This window comes from Cupressus sempervirens, chromosome 6, assembly GCF_028749045.1.
Source record: "Cupressus sempervirens isolate cs-2001-9-10 chromosome 6, ASM2874904v1, whole genome shotgun sequence".
Lineage (NCBI taxonomy): Eukaryota > Viridiplantae > Streptophyta > Pinopsida > Cupressales > Cupressaceae > Cupressus > Cupressus sempervirens.
Window position 1 is genome coordinate 663,105,620 of NC_143123.1, and position 23,150 is coordinate 663,128,769.

The 23,150-nt window shown below is 34.7% G+C and overlaps 2 pseudogenes; both read right to left on the bottom strand.

Moving 5' to 3' along the window:
• The window catches only part of LOC149553933 (uncharacterized), a 37,931-nt pseudogene extending 25,028 nt beyond the window's left edge, over positions 1-12,903 (bottom strand).
• A 144-nt stretch (positions 12,904-13,047) lies between these two features.
• Positions 13,048-13,596, bottom strand: LOC149553934 (small ribosomal subunit protein uS7 pseudogene; annotated as a pseudogene).
• Positions 13,597-23,150: the final 9,554 nt, after the last annotated feature.

Sequence of the window (23,150 nt, forward strand, 5' to 3'; positions counted from 1 at the left end):
TTTGACCAACTCACTGGTTGGTCAAAATTTTGACCAATCTATTGGTCGAAAACCTTCCAAAGCCATTGTTTAAGTTCAATCAGAAATTGGTCAAAATTTTGACCAATGAAGGTCAAAATTTCGATCAACAAAGGTAGAAAAAAATTTGGGCGTTGATGGAAATTTCGACCAATGAAGGTGGAAATTTTGACCAACAAAGGTAGAAAAAATTTAGGCGTTGGTGGAAATTTTGACCAATGAAGGTGGAAATTTTGACCAACAAAGGTAGAAAAAAAATTTAAGCGTTGGTGGAAATTTCCACCAACAAAGGTAGAAAAAAACCTAGGCGTTGGTGGAAATTTTGACCAATGAAGGTGGAAATTTCCACCAACAGCTAGGTGTAAATTTTTTTCAGGCATTCTATAAAACAGTTCACATGCCTTGCCTAGGATATGACATTTTGCATGCATCCTACACTCTCTCATCTGGCTGATGGTGGATTACGCAGAGTGATCTAAAACCATGATTCTAAAAAACACACACAATCAAATACAAAATGAACTTGCACTACAAATGGATTGTGGAAATCTGATATTGTTAATTTTGCATGCATGTCTACCAGGACAAATATATGTTTAAGTTGTGATTGTCCTGGTAGACATGCATGCAATTTTACCAATATCAGATTTCCACAATCCATTTGTAGTGCAAGTTCATTTTGGATTTGATTGTGTGTTTTTTAGCATCATGGTTTCAGATCACTCTGCGTAATCCACCATCAACCGGATGAGAGAGAGTGCAGGATGCATGCAAAATGTCATATCATATGTAAGGCATATAAACTATTTTATAGAATGCCTGAAAAACACTGACAGTAACTAACATGAAGAATATATAATTAGTTATATGATTGAGACAAATCATGTACATTGTATGAAGGCAGTCCATGGCTGACAAGGCCCACCAAAAGATTAAAAATATGATAAAAGGAATTATTTTCATATTTTGAACATATGGGGTACACATAACATGACTTATTATTGCACAATTCAACTAAGTTCAGTTAATTTCCACAGGGATTGTCCCCATTTAATGGTGAACGTTTTGCCACATTTCAAGCCTTTTGATTATATAAAGAAATGGATAGCATGAAAAGTTTAAGTAATGTCAAGCCATTTATTTACTTGATATATAATGTGAATAGAACTATTATGTTTCTCAACAACAACCACCAAATAAAATTATCATCATGTACCCAAAAAGGGATGGATGGAATGTTGAAACCGACCTCCAACTAACTACTATCACCATCCCTCTATATTATAAGTTATAATGGTGCTCTAGCTTTGCTCTATTCCATCATGCACTTACATATCATACACTTTACCATAGTCCATATCAACAAGGTCAGAGAGATCAGTTTCATTTGACTGGTATGTGGAAGACCTTGATTTTGAGAAGTTGTGTGATTCACGTGGAGTGGAAGGTGTTTTGGCCCCTTGGAAGGAAGTTTCATTTCTTTTACTGGCTTCTTTATTTTTACTTGGAGAAGCATATTGCTTTGAATTGTCCCCATGGCTCCTTGCAGATGATGCCAAGAGTGTCCTTGATGTTTTCTTCTACCATAACATAATGTTCACAAAGTGTTAGAATTGTCTCTAGATGAAAAGAAACTATAGAGGCTTAATTGATATGTGATCTTAGTTAATGTAGAAGATAGATTATGAAACATCATCTGAAATGTTGATACAAAAGTCTTCCTAAAACAAAAATGTAAACCATATCAATCCTAAAAATGATTTATATCATTAATCAATGTAAAAGAGAGTAGAAAGAAATCATAACTGATACCTGAAATGTGAACATTGTAGGCATTTGATCCTTTGAAATGAACATGTTCTCCTGATGAAGGCTTAAACAAGTCTGGATCCCTGCAAAAACACATGACATGTAATTGAATGGATAAAAATTTATGGTACAAGCATTTGAAATACTTAGACTGGATACTACAACTCAAGTTCTAATAGGTAGACATGCATGCAAAATGTGGAATCCTAGACAAATAGTTCAACTGAATCCTCCTCCTGGAGGAAGGCTTCAACAAATACATAGTTCAATTGAATGGTCTATAGATACCATCAGGATCAACATTTTGAACAATCCATCAGGATCCTATAATGTATTGCCCACTATTCCTAGATGATTTGTAGTCATATGTGTCATGTTTGTTATCATTTGAGGACAATGAACAATAGAGGTGGAAAACATCTATTAGCAATTGGAGAATAGAAGTTGGATGAGGATATTAAGATCTGTCGAACCTATTTTTAGTTAAACACATACGAAAAACTAAATGTCTTATAATTCAAAGAAAGCCAATAATAAATGAACGTAATGTGTTTAAGGAATACAAATCAACACTTATAGACTGGCTGATAATTAATGCCCACTACGTGCACTAGTTCAAATGGCCATAACGCTTGTTTCACAGGGACACTAACGTCCAAAACAAAAACCTGAAAATTTATAAGTAATAAAATCACTGTATAGTAAAAGCAAACATGAAGGCAGGGGAGATGACAGTGTGCTCCTCAAATATTCACATGTAAATCAAACACTAATCATAATCATGCATATACCTTTCCTGAGTCGGGAAGTAGCTCATAGGCAGTGTGTGATGATAAGAAGTCTATGATTCGGTGCCTTGAAACTTCTACCTCTCCTTGTGAAATCCTTTGGACTTGCTCCTGTAGAGCATCATCTGACAATGTGACCTATTTGGGATCGCAATAATGAATCATGCACTACAAAATCAATACCAATTTCATACGCACAGTTACCAATCTCACCAACTGATTAGATTTTGGCAGTTATCAGGGTTAATATTGAAGGACATCAGCTTAGTATTGAGGAAGTGGGCAGATGAAAATGAAAAATAAATTTATAAATTTCTTCCTCCGTTTAACTTAGATTCTGATCATGATGAATAGATTTCCTATGGCTCTAGCAACGTAAACTCATTAATTCAGGGTGTCTAAGACACTTTTTTGACACAATACCACATGGAATAAGCTGAACAATTGAAAATGTACATAAATTTTACTTCCAACAATACATTCACCGGTATAAAAAAAAAAATAGTAGGAACTTGAAGCTTGTGTAGGTATTCTACCCACAATATGTTACAACCATTATCTAACTTCATTGTCTGGGCATAACCTTCAAAACAATCAAATTTGGTGTTCATTTCAAAACTCAACTGCAAGCCCTCAACAAAGAAAATGCATTACGTATCTTTTTCAACTTACATGTCGAAAGGCACGATCTACTTCCATTTGGGATTCCATTCCTGGTGATTCTAGAGTTACTACCACTGTTGGAAGCTCTGGAGCTATAACGTATAAGAAATTATTGACAGTCCCAAAAGTGGGAGTCATTACAGGGTGTTGATTATCATCCCTGTAGTCCCAGTCAACAATAAACTTGTACTCCAAAATAGGAGTAAACATAATACTATAAGCAGGATGGTTCAAATAAGACACCTATGGAAAGCTATTTTAAATATGCCGCATGAGTCCAAAATATATTTAAATTAAAAACAAGAAGAAAACACTGGTGTGCTTCAAATCATGTTTGTATAGCCTACACAAATATACAAGTATCAGAACTCATAATTGGACGCATCAAATCAAAATTATTCCTCTCCAGGTCAGTCTCATGAACTCTTCTCATGGGCTTCCAAACACTCCATCAGCAATAAGAAGGAATTCCCCAAACATATTTTACGCATTGACTTGAATGCAACTTAACAAAATATGAATTTAATAATTTATGTTAATTTTGATTACAGCTCATTAACAACACACAATCTTATGTGAATTTTCCAAAATGTTATAGTTTTAAATTTATCATGATTATTTCTCAAGCTTTAATATTTGAAGTGCATTTGCTGGCTCGCGCTTATGAATATTTGTTCTCTGCCCATATATTTTTTGATTGAATAAAATTATTTATATTCATCTGGAAAAAGGATAGCCTGATACCATTTTACTTCACCTGGTCTCTTCCAGTTTTCCTGATAACTAACATGAATTCTGTTGAAACCATAGTTGGACATTCGCCAATCACACAATATTTCTGATTTTGTTTCAGTTTTTTGTTTTCACATCAGCATGTTGTTTATCAAGCTTAATTAATATGTAATCAGTGTGTAACATTGATACAATACTGATTAACAGTAAACTTTATCACTCGCAGAACTCATAGAGTGTAAGGTGGTCTACAAGTGTCATTTTAAAACATTCGATGTTCATTCCATTTTCATGAATGCATGTTTGCCCATATATATCCATCTCTTTTGAGGCATTTTGTTAAACATTATATGCATATATTTACAAGTACATATATAAATACACATATGCATACACAGATCAAGAAGTACATATGTACATACATACGTATATATGCATGCATACATATACATATATGCTTACATACATGCATTATACGTGTGTGTACATACTACATACATATAGTAACTCCAAAAAAAATGTCACTGAAAACATGGCAAGTGGTACACAAACTCTGTCATGCTATCAACAAAGCGAGAAAATAATGGCTAGACTTTGGACTCACATAAGTTTATAACCCTACGAAAGCATAATTATTTTTAAAATGAGGTGAACCAAAGCCTATCTCTCTAGAGCTGCTGCTCAAATCTATTTCCAATAAATGAGAAGTAGATCTAAAAATATTGGGGTTCTAGAGCTACTAGATTCTTGAGCTCGAGAGACAATTTTTGCAGCCTCTGAATGAAAATATGGATGTCAGTTAAAATTTGTTTTCAGGCCAGAGGTTAAGATTGTTACACACTGACAGAAAGTTGTTTACCCCAGTATGAGAAATATAATAAGGTGTTAGTTACTGTTAAAAGATTGTTAAAAAAGGTGATGCCATTTTTGGTTTCTTGTCATGCTGGATGGTATTAAGAAACGTGATAGTAGTAGCAGTAATATTAAATATTGTGCAATATATATTCCAATATTATGAAAGCTAATCATATTATGAAGCTAATCATATGAAATCTTGAGATGAATTTATTAGGATGCAGGCGCAGGTTGATGTACTATTGTTAGTTTTACTTGTTCTGGTTGGCAATAATTATATTTTATGTATTTCCATGTGAATTGCTCTACATTTACAGTCTTTCGAGCTACTTCTATGTACACAGTATAATTATAAAAGCACATTCTAAATTCATTTGCCACAGTTTTACTCAGGCACATGCAATATTTGGACTTGGATAGAAAAATGGACTATTATGGTATTGATTTTTTCGTCATCATTCAGAGGCAACACGTGTTGTGGCATATATTATCTTGTAGTCTATTTTCATATCATATTTCTCGCCTTTTTGGTGTTTTGTTGAATTAGAGTTGCCATGTTTCTTAGATGCGTCTATGTTTTAATACTACATATGTTCTGTGCTGATGACATTTATTGTTTCAAAATTTAAACAGATTAGCTTTTGCATGGAATAACAACTACAGACTACCATGGCTAGTTAAGTGCAGGATGTGGGGAAAGCAAAAGTTGACCGTATCAATATGGACTAAGATGCAATTGTGGATAAGACCAGTAAAATCTTCTTTAACTACCAAAATCCAACCTGTTAGCAGTTGATTCTTACTAAACCTATTAGACATAGGTAAGTGAGTAATATGAATATCATCTATTATTACCTTACATATTGATGTTGTTTTCTCTCAAAATCGTTCAAAGTTAAGTTTTTATTGTTCTACATTACAATACTATTTGATGTTTGTTAACATTGACACCGTCTACAAATTACTTTAGAGAACATCTTGAACTTTGCTAAATATAACTTTCTGTTGTTCCAGAAACCTGTCTTGAGGTCTTCATTTTTCAGGATCAATATCATGTCTCCCTGTTGTATTTTTCTCCATTCCCATCTGTAGTTATGCTTGATAACTTGATTTCTTACTGTTTTGTAAATAAACTGTGATTGCTTATTCTCGAGTAAATTCAAATAAATTGTGCTTTTCGTCTTCTTTCTTCCTTGTTATCTGTTATAATTATCTCCTATCTTCAGTTTCTTTTGGCTTGCGTGGTAACATGAGCAGGGTATTCCATAGTTCAATGACTAGTTAATTGGACATTATTGATTGGTGGCTTGATTGATGTTTAGGTGATGCCCTTACAACAGGCAGGTATTTTTTGAATTTTGACATTCTAGTTGGTTCTTTCACCTAATTTTTCTAATTAATTTTGAAATTGCACATTAAGTAGTTTTCTTTTGACACAACAATTCATGTATTTCTTCATGTTTTTGAGTTCTTGTTGAATTGTGTTTGCGGGATGATAACAAGATTTTCATTCACAAAGTTGTCAAACATTAAGAAAATAAATAACTGTTACTTTTCAAGTACATAAGTAGCTCAAAACAGGTTCTTGTGTGGTCTGCTTTGAAAATCAGATTATCTAAATACATTCATAATACCTTCTAGGTATGGGACTTTATATATGATGGTTAAATTATAATCCAGCCTTCCCACTTAATGACATATTTCCTAGAATAAATTTTTACGCTAAGTGGCAATAGTTGCTAGGAAATCTGTTCTCTCATTGGCCTACCTATAGCAATGGTTCACTGAAAAGAAATGAGCGAATCCATATAAGGCCAAACTTGTCTTGAAATTTTTTCTATCTTACAGCTCTTAGAGTTCTGATTTTTAATTTCATTAAGCATAGCATGGATCTCCTTTGAGGTGAAAGTTAATTCCATTTTTGATAACAAGCTTGATAGCCAATTATAAAGTCTGTGTTTAAGGCTTCATTGCTTCTGCCCTAAAAAAGTTTCTTAGAAGCAGAAAACACAAGGTATCCACACAATCATTAATAATACATTTGGCTCCAGAGTTGAACTAAATTGCTTCCAAAATCAAGTTTTAAAATATTATGGAGGAATCCATTTGGAAATTGCTCTTTTTAACATGTTGAATCAACACCCATGTCCCCATATGCAGGTGGAAGGTTCAGTAGAGACCAGGTCTCGTTCATATATTGATCCAATGAGGAGATTTTTTTTTGGAAACTGGTTTCTAATACTAGCCATTTACCGTTATAGAAACAGCAAAGCCTAGATGGTTAATAGACTTTATCAACATATGACATTAAACAAATCTTAATAAAAAATTCTTTATCACGTTTTATTCCTGGCAATCACAAACTTGAAGCTAACTCTTATTCAGATTAGTGAAGATTGTTTGTTAGAGTAATAGGCCAGTTAAGCTTTGCACAGAGCCAGTTGTAACACTTAAGTGCAAAGGTAAATCTTGACAACAAAGCAATTGGTAACTTTTTCATCAGCTTGGCCAAGGCTGCATCTCGACAGGTTAGCTATACCTACCTTCTTTAGTGGATATTTAGCTAAGATTTTTCTATGTTGTGCTTTCCAAGCAAAAGCTACAACCTCAAAAGGAAAGCTTTGTGTCTCCATGACATGGTGGGGGTATCCTGATTGTTCTGAGGTTTATCAGATTGCCCAATTTGGTTGAGCAAGCCCCAGATTTTTACCTGTCTCATCTGTTATTGTTCCATACTCCAACGACCACTAGTTTTTCTACCTCGAGATTGTTAAGGAAAACTCGAGCTATTCCAAACTACTATTTTTGATGGCAAGCAGGGATTTTTGAAGGGCTTTGATCCCTTGTACAAAGAGAGAAGGGAAAAGCATTAAACTCAGCACATTCAATCAACAGCTAACAAAAGGTACATAACAGCCAACAAGACAACAAGAAACAAGGCAAACAAACCCAAAGTCAGGGTGGTTTGATTAAATTGTTACAAGGAGCTTTGATTCAGTCGCTCATTGGGCTGCTTTGCTAAGTATTTAAGAGAACCACAAAGCATAATACACATTCCAAATAAAATAAGATTTTATAGATCTCATGACATCAATACTACTGCTGGTATTCCATTTATAATGAAAAGCAAGGGAAGCTGATATACCTTGGCAAAAGGGATTATAGATTTATTTTTTAAAAGTGCAAAAATTGTAACATATATATTCAACAATAAAAGCAACAACATAATATTCCAAAATGTTACATGAGTATACTTAGTTATTGTTATGAATAGGGGACTACTAGATGTACCAATCTATCATAGGAAATCTAGAAACACAAGAAATATTTGCATAGCACATATCTACAGTTGTAATAGATCAAAAATACATCTCTAGAATTTGGAATTGGATTACACCTACAAAAAACATGCCTATACAAGTCAACATAATGCCTACAGTAGAGATCCAATCCAAGGCATATGAAAGGAAAAACACATACAAGAGGTAAATAATTGGATAGAAGATAACTAATGTGAAATTTAGATTTTACGACTAAATTATAAAAATAGGAAGAGAATTATTGAATTGAAAAAAGTTGAAGCAAGTAACAAGCCAAACTTTATATTTGTGACTTAGTTCACTGAAAAATTGTATCTAAATCCATCCCTTGAAATCAATTCATGTAAAGGTTTGCTTACGTGTTGAACTGTGATTGACTGTGTATACAAAGCTTCATAGAAATCTTGTTCTCTTGCATCAAATGCATGCCTGTAGTGAAAAGAATGTGACACAGCAAATAATGAGAATCTACCTTGTCTAACCCCTCTAAAGAAAACAAAAATAACAAATATGACTACTATAATAAAGCAATCTAAAGCCATAGGTGAAGAAATACTGATTGTTCTAGCTGGAAGGGCAAGATCTGCTGCCCGTTCAATTTGTGTACGCCTTAGAACTATGTTATTCAATACTTTGTACTTGAGCAAAATCAGTGCTTTGTGCCCGTCATGAGTGTATCCCCATTTCTTTATTGGATTTGCAACAAACTGTAACATGAAATATAACATAAAATAAAATGTTCAAACAGGAGGAATTTGTAGGAATATCCCAGTCCAGGCAAGGAAAAATATAAACCCGAATCCTTGTTTTCCCCTACATAAGGAAAAAGGGCAACCAATGATATTATACCTTGTTCCACTAGCAAAAGTGTTGTGGGGCTAAATGACCACAATCATCGCACTTCTGCCCATCCTTCCCAAACCTGTAAAAAATTAAAAATTTAATTCACCAGTAGAGTTAATCATCACTTTAAGTGTTCAATATCACAGCATTTAGCTTTACATCTATCTAGATTCTACAGTAATAGTTCCAACATTTCTAATTGTTAACATTTGTTTCCTTATCCCAAGCATCAAAATAGCATGATTCGAAACTATTTTCATTGCAAGACTCAAAAGAACAACCATTCATCAAAAAAGTAGAGAAAATATCTGAAGAATAACATAAAGTACACCAAAAGGCTATACAAGGTTTCACATACGCTGAAAAGAACTAAATATGACATAATTTCTCTTAAACAAGTAACTTGTATAGTAAATTGAAAGAAGCTTTGAGAAAACACCTAACCAAACCATTCAAATTATTTCCCAATGCAGTTTCTCTGGCAAACATTAAACATTGTTTCATGAGATCAATAAAAAAATGTCAAATGCATTTGAGGTACAAAACATGATCAACAAACCAAAGGATTGATGAGGATATGTTGATGTGATAATTTACACTAAGCTCTTTTCTTTATGCTTATCCAAATAATTTTTATAATAGGCAGCTAAAATACATATGTGCTTCCTTAATTGAAAGCATCAGGTATCACCTCAGCTACTTCAAGTGCACCACTCACCTTTGTTGTCAAGTTAGCGCTTTCCCTACATTGTTACACCTCTTATTTTCATTAACTCATCTCCTCTTGGGCACCAATCACAATGAAAATTTTGTGCAAGAGGCTATATAATTGTGCTTTCTTAATACTTATTGACAATTAGCAATGAGAGAACCGATTTCTCAGTTTGTATATATAAATAGAAAATTAATAAATAGCTTGATTACCAAAACTCTAGGTAAAGCAAGCATTTTTCATGTCACTTGTTTTCTCATTCACTTTAATTTTCAATTTCATGACATCTCCACAGGAGAGATTACCCACCAAGCCTGCGCCTACATCTGGATTGTTTTTTGTTGAAAGAGATCATGTTTCATGGACTGTTATAAAGATTGACCACTCTCTTGTGGTATGCTTGAACACCAATAGCCAAAGGTCCTTCACTCAATGCCCCTTCACCATTACTTCCACGGAGAACCCTCCCCACATTTCCAAAAATACTGCTCAACATGATTAAATAATGTGCAATATTGAGTCCATACAATCACAAGCATATAAATAACTTTTTAGTTCAATTACACCCAGCAAAGATATAATGACTAATGAGCAGTCCCATCTTAACTTAAAAGTATTTAAAAAACAATAATTTCAAAATATAAGTTAGAAAATCCACAGACCAACCTGACAAGAAAAAAGGTTATCTTCTCTATAGAGGGAACTCCTTCAATGGCTCCCTCAGATATGGGTGCATCCTAGTCTGGAGCAGTTGATGTAGCAACTATACCAAACTGGTGATTTTCCATGTAAAGAAAGAATTCTTTGCAGATAAATTCACTGCTAGAAGTAAGAGGAATGGAATATAGATGAGAAAAGCAACTCTCAAAATTCTTTGCCTTTTGGGGGAGATCATTACATTCACAATCCTCACCCTTGTAACAATAACTTAGCCAACGATGTCTCTATACTATCAATTCCTGATAACTCATGCTAAAAATAATAAAACAAAAAAATAATTTTGGGCTGTCTACTATCGAATCCCAGATTTTGCAGCAGAATGTAATGTTTTAATATCCTTGTTTAACTACACTTCAAAACTTTCAAAGTGACTGATGAAAATCCATGCTTAAACCTTTAAATAGAGTATTTACTAATTATAATGAGAAAAAGAAAGAGATTAGGATTACTGTGGTCCCTGATGAGCTGAGGAAGAACCAAATTCATCACACCCTAGTGGCTGGCGAAATCCCATCTTCGCTAGTGGTAGTGTTCTTGCATTCTCCATCTCCAACTCTAACCACAATAATTTCAGTCAAAAATTCATTCTCCACGAAACTCATAAGCTTCTCGAGGAACCTCAAACTCCTTTGGATGATAGATTTCTTGATATCCATAACCTCACGATTCCATACTGTCAAGATGGGAATCGATCATAAATGCTCTGCACAAAAATCAACACTTTGAAATCTAAAATCCACATATCCATCTGCAAGTGTGAGAAAAAGAACTCATTTCCATTCACTGTCATTTGAACATTAATGGCCTTCATTCACATGCTAAGAGCCCCAAAATCTAGTCAATCACATTCACCAATTCTTGTGCTTGTGTAGCTCTCGAACAGGTGTTAATTCCTAGGGCAATGCTCCTTGCACTACTATTTCTCATTCCTCGTAATTGTTCATCATTGTAGTGAAGATCATAGATGATCCCAACAGTCTTGCCACTTAAAAATAGTCCATTTAGAACCATTCAACTTTATTCCTAAAACCATTATTGTTCATTGCTTGGATGTTAAATTGTTTGTTTATGGTTTTAGCACTGCAACTGCTGATTGAGGAAGCCAAGTAGAAGCTTATTCACTTCTTGAGGGAATTGTTCTTGAAAAAAGTGGCTTCCCTCCAACAAGAATTTGATCTCCAGATTTGGGACGTCGGACTTGAACATCTCACTAATAATGCAATACTCCATTCCTGGAAATTTTAGGATATAGTCTTTGGTACCCATTACCACAAAACTGGGACATTTAATAGTATAATCAGTAATCTCCTCTAGTTTGCCCCAGTTCCTGCATATAAAACTTACCCATATAATTTCCATGATAGATGATAGAGGATCCTTACTAGGTGATCCAAAATGCTGGAATATTTTAATTAAAAGCTACTTTCTAGGCATACCTGGAAATTCCACCATATGTAAGCTACAGAGGGAGAGAAAATCCTAATTTCTCATAAAGGCTTGTGTATGTTTTAAGGTCATCTTCAGTAAACCAAGATAGCAAAGGATTTACAGGATCATATAGGTCCATTATCTCTTTACCCTTTTCTGCCACTGGCAGTTCACTTCCAGAGAAAAGGGTATATATATTCCTTACCACTGCTTTTATATCAAAATGCCCAAAATTTTCCAAACCTCTTCCAGGCTCCTAGATGAGAATAAAAGGCCCATTACAAAGCAATATGCCAACATTCATTTCATTTAATATTGAGTAACACGGAAAGAAAAATAGAGAGAAACCTGCCAATGTCTCATATAAAAGTCTTGAGGAAAAGAATCCAAGTGAATGGCTTTTGTGCCAGGCCTAATATAAGGTACACCCAATGTTATAATGCCTCTCACTAGATCAGGGTAAAGAAGGTCAAAGTAATATGCAACCCCTGCTCCAAAATCCTTACCCACAACAAATACCTGCAAATTCATGGAATAGATATTGTGAAGATGAGATGAAGATTCAATTAGCTCAAGAGGGTATATTGTAAATCAAATGAAAATAGAGTTTTGGCTACATACTTTTTGAATTCCTAAAACATTCATTAGGTTTGCCAGGTCTTCCACCAGATCCACAAAATTGGTATTCTCTATTTGGGAAGGCTGATCAAAAAGTCCATTGCCTCTGAAATCAAGAGAAATTGCATGAAACCCTGCATCTGCTAAGGAAATCATCTGATGATGCCATGAATACCAGATTTCAGGAAATCCATGAAGCAACAACACATCTGGACCTGTATTCAAACATTATCAATGTCTCTCTGACTGAGGCAGAGTTCATGAAACCCTAAACAATTGAAACCCCAAATGTGGAAGAACTCTTAAATGGAAAATGAAAAATACCTGATCCAATCTCTGCAACATGTAATTTGAGCTCTCCAATAGTAACAAACTTGTGTTGTATTTTCTCCATGGAAGCCAAAATCCACAAATTTTCTACCTTCTAATAAGAAATGTAACTTGATACTTGGCAGATGATCAACATGAGATCTCCAAAACCCATGTTGATTAGCATATTTGAGATGGTTTTAATATAGAATTTTGAACTACGGAGAAGATGTCAGGCTAGTGTTGGAAAATTGTCGTGTAGAGAAATGAGCTCATCAGCAAGACACTCAACAATTGTTTTAATATTTTAGAATGCACTTTCTCGGGCACCAGTCGTAAGAAGATAGATTGCCTGATTAACACATCTCAGGGGAGATATATCAACTGCTTGTTGTCTTACAACATCGGCAGAACCAATCTGAGTTGCATCTTCTCTTGGACCATTGTTGATGATTACATCAACAATGACCTGAATTGGGTTCTGTTCAGTAAGCAGATGAATGATTTCCATGGCATGCTTTACTATCCGCATAGCCATCAACTTCTTTCCATTATTGTGCCCATGCATCATCAGTGAATTTCTCAACCGCTCAACAATGGGGCATTATTCCTTTCAAAATCTTTTAACTGAATATCGTCCAGTAGTGTGTGGAACAAATGTTGCATGCTTTCGTGCTGAAACAACTATATAATCTTGTAGAGAAAAGTCACTAACCTCCACATCTTTGAAAGTCCAACGATTGAATAGCTTAACATCAGGCTGTGCTAAGGTCGCCTCCATAGCTGTGGCTCCACCTCTCTCTCCCTCTACTCATCTCTCTCTCCGTGTAGATGAAAAAAAAGTAGTTGACTATGCTCCGTGTTAAACATAACAAGCCAAAACCCTTTTTCATGTTAATCTTGTGTTGGTCAAAATTTTGACCAACACGGGCATGGATTATTTAAAAAAAATATTTTTCTTTTCATATTCCGACCAATTTAAAACATTTTAATAGATGGTCAAAAATTTTGGTCTAAAAATGGGGTCAAATGTACTAGTGATATTTAATTTGTAGCTTACTGGGCCAACTTGGGGCTTAGTTGGGTATAAATATGGGGTCTTGTGGAGTCTTTAATCATTATTCATTCATTTAGAAGAGGAGTGAGTGTGGAGAGTAGCTAGAGAGTGAGTTTTTCCTAAGTATGTGGATAGAGCGTTGAATGTAAGGTAGTTTACAAAAGGATTATGATTATTCATCCATTTTGGAGAAGAGGTGGTGGTAGAGGAGAATTTTTTTGAGAAGGGCTAGTAGTTGAGGCTTGGGAAACAAGGAGATTGCTTGGTGGGCTTATGAGTACCAGTTGGGATTTCCTTGGAGGTTTCTACTAGACTGTGGATCTAGACTAGCTAGGATTTGGATTGGATCTTGAGGGATCTTGTAGAACTATTACTTGCTTTGTATTTGGCTGTAACCGAGAAGGCCTTACGGCCTAGCACATTGCATGTAATCAGTTATATCTATGAATAAATTATTGTGAGTTGGCTTCAAATCTTGCATTTTTGTTTATCTTCCATCGTGTGGTTATTTGCTGGGGGCTAGGAAACCTCCTTTGGGGATTCTCCTACCTTGCACTACATCAAATGGTATCGGAGTAAAGGTTGTTCCTGAGCATGTAGATAGATCACCAAAGTTGAGTTAGTTTGCACTAGGACCTTGGGAGGACATGCAAATGGATCTATGGTTGCGAAAATGGAAGGTTGATCTTTTTCAGGAAGATTGATCTATTGGTGATTTTTTTCAAAGGGTTTGTGAAGATCTTCAAAGATGGCTCCAAGAGGATTGGACCCTAGAGTGATTTCAAATCTCCATGATATAGTGGAGAGGAAGATTAATGAAACAATAGCTAAGGTGGATGGTGTTATGGATGTTGCTTTTTCTAAAAGAGTTGAGAAATAAAAGAAGGAAGTTGTATGCTACTAGAGTTGGAGTCTATCAAATTGAAAGAGAGTTGTCTGGCCAACTAGAAGACTTGTTTGAGAGAGAAGATGGCATCGCAAGGTCAAGGTGGAAGTCTTTGGTTTTGTTGATTAGTTTGTGGAGCTTGATATAGAACTTGTAGAGCAATTGGAGGCTATTGTTGAGGATATTCCTAATCTTGTTGATACTAAGATGGAGATTGGTTTTCATGATAAATTGGTTGAGTCTGACATGGAGATTGCAGAGCAGTTGGTTGTGGATGACCTAGTTGCTATTGGTGGTGACTTGTATGTTGCAAAGAATCTTGTTGTGAGCAATGAGGTCATTGGTGTTGAGAGTTTGGCATATGTTGTTGAGGGGTTACATATTGCTACTAATATGGAGGTTGTTGTTGTTGGTGTGGATTCACTAGTTGTTGATGTGGATGGGGATCTGTTGATGAAGCATTATGTTCAGTTTGTTCCTAGAAGTGCACATGTTGATTGGATGGTTGAGATTCTAGTGTTTGAAAAAGTGATGTAGATGTGGATGATTTGCATGTTAGTTTTCTTGTCCCTATTGGAGTAGAAGCCTTTTGTGAAGATTAAGATGATTGTGGATTTTTCATCAAGCATCAAAGTGTGGGACACACTTTTCTTTTCCCACCTAGAGAGTGTGATGTAGGAGTATCTTGGGGTAGTTGGGTATCCTGCATGATTAAGGGATTTTAGTGGACCTATTTGGGTCTTAGGTAATTAATATTGATGTATTTAATAAGTATCGTAAGTCATTAAAGGCATTTGGTATTTAATTTCTATTGGAGGTTGACTTGTGGCTCTTTGAGTAACTAATATAAGGGATATTTAATTTGTAGCTTACTGGGCCAACTCATGACTTAGTTGGGTATAAATAAGGGGTCTTGTTGAGTCTTTAGTCATTATTCATTCATTTATAAGAGGAGTGAGTGTGGAGAGTAGCTGGAGAGAAAGTTTTTCCTAAGTCTATGGATAGAGCACTGAATGTGAGGTAGTTTACAATAGGATTGTGATTATTCATCCATCTTGGAGAAGAGGTGGTGGTAGAGGAGCAAATTTTTGAGAAGGGATAGTAGCTAAGGCTTGGAAAACAAGGAGATTGCTTGGTGGGCTTGTGAGTACTAGTTTGGATTTCCTTGCAGGTTTCTACTAGAGTGTGGATTTGGACTAGCTAGGGTTTGGATTGGATCTTGAGGGATCTTGCAGAACTATTGTTGACTTTGTGTTTGGCCATAACCAATAAGGCCTTACAGCTCGACATATTGCATGTAATTAGTTATATCTATGAATAAATTATTGTGACTTGACTTCAAATCTTGCATTGTTGTTTATCTTCCATTGTGTGTTTATTTGCTGGGGGCTAGGACATCTCCTTTAGGGATTATCCTACCTTGCACTGCATCAAAGACAAAGGTAAAGGTAAAGTGGACATTGAACAAGTAAAGAAGGAGATGAATCAAACATGGAAAAAGAAAGAAAAAGATGGAAATAGTGGAGCAAATAGAGTTGAGGTCACCCAATACAATGGAGAAGGTGATCATGTCATCTCAAACTAAGCAAGAAAGTATGTATGGAACTATATACTTATTTGATATATCATATATTAGTTCCTTACATGAAATGTGCCAAAGTTCATATTTGCGTATATAAAGATGCATAAGAATATATTTGTGAAAGGATTAGTACAACAAAACCTTTTATACAGTTAGTGTTGAACATCAATAAAATTGTCTATGACTGAGGATTGCAACATGGATCGAGTACTTTAGAAGTAAACTGGTGTATGGGTTGAGTTAGATGGAATAGACCGAATTGTATAGTAAAGACCTAGTTCAAAGGCACCAATGGAACTCGAGATAGCTGGCTTCCACCTACCAAAGAAAGCAACATTAAAGGATACCCTAAATCAACCAAAAGAAGGTATATATCAAAATTTGAAGAAATTATTTCACACCTTGCATATATATTTCAAGAGCATAGAGAAATTTGGTGATTTGAGTGACTAAGCAAAATATTTTAAGGCAATTTGGAGCAAATCTAAGACGAGAAAGAAATTGAGTGAAGATCTAAGTTGTTCCAAGTAATTCAGAGGAAAGGAAAGTTTTTGAACCCTAGCAAAGAGGAAATGACATCTTCATCCACCATTGGAATGAGCCAAGAGGTTAGTAAAATTCAATTGGTGAAGAGTGATACTTGTTCTCCACCAAAGTTTCATGTTATTCTAGAAATTGCAATGAAAGGAGATTCAATGGGTGCATTATCCTTAATACAACCCAAGGTTATTATGATTCAAGATGTCAGGAGCTATTATATGTCTAAGATTGGAAAAGTAGGAGATTATGAAATTCGGGAAGCATATGAAAAAATATGCAATGAGGGAATCTTGAAGGATGAATTCAAAGTTGTTGAAAGGAAATGTTGTGATGTGGAGCCTAATCAAAATAAGAGGTTTATTTGGCAATTTTCTCCTCATATTATTTCTATGAGAGTACAAGACGGGGTCTTGGGGGAGCACACTAATACAGGGTGGGGTCAAGGGGCAACGCTTTCGTGGGGGTGTTTAGGGTAGTACCCCCAAAGCCAAAAATGCCCTTATATTGTAAAAGGCATCGATTTCTATTTTTCCTATTGGATGACTTATTCTAGCCCTAATTTTGTAAGCCAAATAGCTTGTATAAAAAAGGCTTGGGGTTAGGGATTTCATAATATAATGGTGATATTGTAGCTTCTTGTGGTGGTATTGAGCTGTAAGGGATTACGAATTGTAATCACTGGATAATAATAATTTTGGACTTGTTGTTGGTGGACATAGCTTAGGGATTAGGTAAACCTTATTAAATCTTGGTGTTTTGTGTTCTCTTATGTGCAATCTATTATTTTTTGATATTGGTTATATTTGCATGTAATTATTATTTCTGTCTAAAGTTAATCCTAACAAGTGGTATCAGAGCTAGACGGTCATCATTTTTTTAGCTCAGTCTATCATTTTTATTTTTTTTAGCCAAACCGTTGTCATTTTTTTTAGTGATCCTTTACAAGCAGGTCTCATGGTTGAGTGGGAGTAATGACAGATGAGGTAAGCTAAAGGTGGAGAAGTTTAATGGGTAGAACTTTCAGTTATGGAAGATGCAAATGGAGGACTATCTTTATCAGAAGGACTTGTGGAAGTTGTTGGAAGGAAAATCCAACAAACAGGGAACTTGTTTGAAACAATAGTCCACCAAGATAACTAGAGGGGGGTTGAATTAGTTATCCAACAATTAAAACATTTATCTTTTAAAAAAAAATTTAACCATTCAACCAAAGTAAACAACAACCATAATAAGATACACATAAACAATTACACCAGATATGTTGACTAGGGAAACCCTTGATCAGAGGGAAAACTCCGGTGGGAATGATGCCCATAAGATGATATATTGATATATAAGTTCCTTATTAGAGGATGGACCCTGTTAGGATTTTGTTATAACATTCAGTACATATGAGTCCCTATTAGGAGACTTTGAATCCCTGTTAGGAGATTCCAACCCTATTAGGAGTTGTGCCAACCTTGTTAGGAGTTGTAGTGCAATGTATTTAAGAAGAGCCCATTGACCAAACATGTAATTTAAACTACAAGAAGAGCTCACTACTCAAACATGTAATTTACTATTATGTTCTTTTTTCTTTTGTTCTATCAACCAAACCAAACACTGTCAAACCTTGTAAACTAGGTCACAAACCTCAGATCTAAATATCAAACATCGAATCACTCAACAAAACCTCGACAATGAATTTAAGAAAAGAATGAAGATGAGAATGAAAATATCTAAAAAATTGGTAACTATGTATTCTAATGATATATGTTTTCTTGTAGATACAAATAATACATTTGTACAAGCAGTAAAGCTGAGGAAGGCTTGGTTACAAGGTTTTGATTATGAAATTGATAGTGACTTAGTGAATGCAAACATTGTTGCATTATTAAAAGAAGAAATAAACACATAGGCTAAATCTTTTGGAAGATATGAGGAAGCTAAGGCCATCATAAGTGTCAATATTAAGATAGCTTCTAGGGAGAAGAAAAGGACCTAGAAGAAAAACTAGGTACCCTATGCAAAGACAAGGAACCACTACAAATCACACAAGGTCTTGAAGATAAAGAATAGGGTAGTGGTGATAAGGAAGAAGAAGCAGGAGACAAGGGTAAATCCCTATTTGTTTCCACACCACCTAGCCAAAAGGCTAGAAGAACTTAAAAGAAGCTAGTGGTGACACCCCTCTCTCCACCACCAAATAAGCCAAGGACTAGGGCAATTGCTTGTATTGAGCAGATTGAAAAAAGAAGTAGCAGAGACTATTAAGCTAGTGTATCTAAACCAAAGAGAAGGAGATTGGTAAAAGAACCACCCACAAGGAAAACTAAATCTATTGATGAGATATGTGTAGATCTCAGAAGATCTTGAGGATTATTCAATTTTAGATTTGTAAAATATGAAACATTGGATAATACTGATATAACTAAATTTGAGGAGGCTATGATAGATATGATTGCTAATCATAAGCTATCTCAAAATGAAGTTGAGAAGAAGATACCCATAGATTTGTATGATAGACTTGAAACAGTAGGTAGAAGTTAAAGAGAAAAAGATAAGATCTGACATTCTAGTAAAGGTTATGCCTAATCTATTACAAGATCACAAGGAAACATTTTTGAGAACTACATGAATAGATTTGTTCCTAAATATAGAATGTTATTGATATTACAAAATAAATTTGAAGTTATATCAAACAAGATGATTTTTTTTGGAAAAGCATTTTGGGTTGTCTACCAAGGGAGCATATACGTATAAATAAATTGAGACTATGACCATCGAAGATGATTACAGTAGTGGAGAAAGTTTAGATGTGTTGAGTCCACAAGGCAACATGTCACTAGTACATGCCAACACCCCTGATACTCTAGAGGCTGAGAAATCAAGGCTCACAATTAAAGAGGTAGAGACAGAGGTAAAGGATGGAAGTGTAGATATTCAACCAGTATCAACACCTCATATTGAGGTAAATAAAGAGGTGAGTAGAGCTTGACTGAGTGCAACCATTATTTTCTCAAGCACTGATGCACCAACATGACTGAGTGGTGACACCCCCTCACCAACTCCCAGATCAGTGCTGAGAAACAACACTCCTTCACCATGTAAAGGTAAGTCAATAAAAGACACCTCACCAGATATTGGAGTTAGTCTAGATAAAGTAATTGAAATACCACAATTAGATTTGGCAAACCTTACATTGGAGAAGACAATTTTGTTACAAGAAATTTTGCCAAAAAAGAAGAATAAAAAAGAGCTAAGAAGGGAGCACAAAAAAAAGAAGGTGTTATATGGTTTAAAAAACATTTTTTTTGAAGCTTTTGATATTTAAAATTTTTATGGCGAAGCCCCAATAATTACCCAGCTTGTAAATATTATTGAATAAGAAAATTCTGGTGATATAGAATCCAATGAGAAGCTCATGAATTGGTCAACAAGAAGATTTGAGAATAAGATTCAGATTCACACCCCCCCCCCCCCACTCTCTCAGTATCTTGTTGTCCTATTTATACTTCCATCAATCAACACTATCTCCATGCTTTCCTAAGTGAACAAAACTTTATGTTACCATTCAAGGGTTTGGTGAAATTTCAAGCACATTATCCCTTGTTTCTCTAATGAGTTGTTTTCCTCAATTGGTAGAGGTTTCTCTACTATAGCCACTAATTTCAAATTATTCTCTAATGTTTCTTTAGTCTTCTCTACCCATACTTGAGTACTCGTAGGTGTTCTTTCTCTAACAAATACTTTATCAAGACTTTCAGCTTGTTTTTCTTTTACATTCTCATTCCTTCTTACATTGTTGTTCACATTCCTTACAAATTTCATATTTTGTGATCTCATATTAGGTGTTCTCATGCTATTCATTATACAAAACCTTGTTGTATGTCCAAAATGGTTTCAAATTTGACATGCTTTAACATTTTTTTCCATATCTAGGTCCAAATTGATTAGTCTATACTCTACAATCCCTAGCACTATGACCAAAATTGTTGTGCTTATAACACATAATTCTATTTCTTATGACATTTTTTGTTCCCAAAGGTCTATTAGCTATAGAGTTAATACTTCCATTCATTCCATTATTATTATATATAGGTTTCCTACATTAATTAGATTTATGTCCATAAGCAAAGCAATTATAATAATAACAAGAAAAGGGTTTAGTCTACTTACTTTTAGAATCCTTCTTCATGTATCTAAGTTGATTACATGAAAAGCATCTTCCATTTAATTGTTTCTTTACTTCTTTAGATTATTCATGTTGATTAGGTACTTCTTTGTTTAGATCTTATTGTTAGTTCACTAGATCTTGTTCCTCAATAACTTTAGATCCTTTAGATGATTCTCCTTCAACATATCCAATCTATTTTTATTTTTATTTGTCTCTAACAGGTCTTTGTTCCATAATCCTCTCATCAAGCTTCTTAGTGCTTTAATATAAATTCTCAAGATGTTGATTTGTTTGTGTAAGTTCTCATTTTACAATAGTGTTGTACTTCTCAAGTTTTGGATACTATAACTTTGTAGTCTCAAGTTTATATGTTACCTTGGTAAGTTTGGATTTCAATTCTGCATTCTTGTATCTCAAATTTGATTGAATTTTGTTTTCATCTTCCATCATGATCATCTTTAAATTTGTGATCTCAAGTTTATGATTAAGAATTTCATAATCCTTCTCAAGCTTAGAAATTGCTTCATTATCCTTGATATGATTATGTGATTCTTTCTTCTTGGATTTAGATGATTAACTTCACTCCTTTAGTTTCTTGTTGAATTATCATGTATCTCTAAGTTTGATCTTTAGTTTATTTCTATCCCTTGTAAATGTAGATCAAGTTCCTCAAGATTCTTTTTCAACTGATCTATATCCATAGAGATCTTACTCAAGCTATTAGGCCTACTCTTAGTAACTGCGCTCTGATACTGATTGTTAGAAATAGTGAATACTAAGAAGGGGGGGATTAGTGTTCCACAAAATTTTGCCCAAATATGTGTTAGGATTAAACCACATACAAAAATAACAATTACAAACAAATATAAACAATATCAAAAAATATTGAATCGTATAGAAGAGAACACAAAACACCAAGATTTAAAATGGTTCACCCAAACCTTGGGCTACGTCCACCAAACAACAAGTTCAATATTATTATGATCTATTAATTACAACTTGATTACAATCCCTAATCCCTTATAGTTCAATATCGCCGCAAGAAGAAATTTTTGCATCAAACCTTATGAAAATCCCTAACCCTAAGCTCTTTTATACAAGTATTTTTATAAATTTAGGGTTATAATTAATCACAACATGTCGGCCCAAAGATGTCAAACCCCAAAGAATTATGAAGTATGTATAATACTTCCCTGATCAGTCACCACAAACTAATAATCTCCCATTTAAGGATTGATCAGGCTCCACACTAAACAACAATCTCCCACTTGAAGATTGATCCTGTAGCTATGTCGCTACTCCATCAGGTGCCCACTCGATCAATCCACCCTAGACTCTATTGTTCTTTTATTATGTTTAGTCTAGAAGACCGATAGAAGCTAAAGAGGAGTTTAGTTTCTCCCTTGTCACTACCTTTGTAAACACATCCACTAGATTGTCATCTATTTGTATCTTGTCTAGCTTTAACTTTCTATCATCCAAAACTAATCAAATGAAATGGTACCACAACAGTATGTGTTTTGTCTTTGAATGTAGAGCATAATTCTTTGCAAGATGAATGACACTATGATTATCTGTAAACAAATAATCATCCCTCTATGGATGTCCCAATTCTTCCATGAAGAACTAAAGCCATATCATCTCCTTGGCTACCTTTGTAGTAGCAACATACTCTACCTCTATAGTGGATAAAGCATTAACCTTCTACAATCAAGAAACCCAGCTCATTGCTGCCCCATCAACAATAAACACATAACCTATAGTATTCTGCCTAGTATCAATATCCCCTACCAAATTTGATTCAACATACCCTTGTAAATCAGTAGTAGAGCCCCAAAAATGTAGACACTTACTGGACGTTCCTCTCAAATATATCAGAATCCATTTAACTACATTCCAATGCTCAAGCCCTGGATGACTTATATACCTACTAATGACTCCCATTGCATGTGCAATATCTAGCCATGTACAAACCATAACATACATCAAGCTTCCTATAGTTGAAGCATAAGGTACCTTGGACATCTTATCCTCCTCTTCTTGTGTCTTAGGACACATCTCCTTAGTCAACTTCAAATGACCAAGTAAAGGTGTGCTGACAACTTTAGCATTCT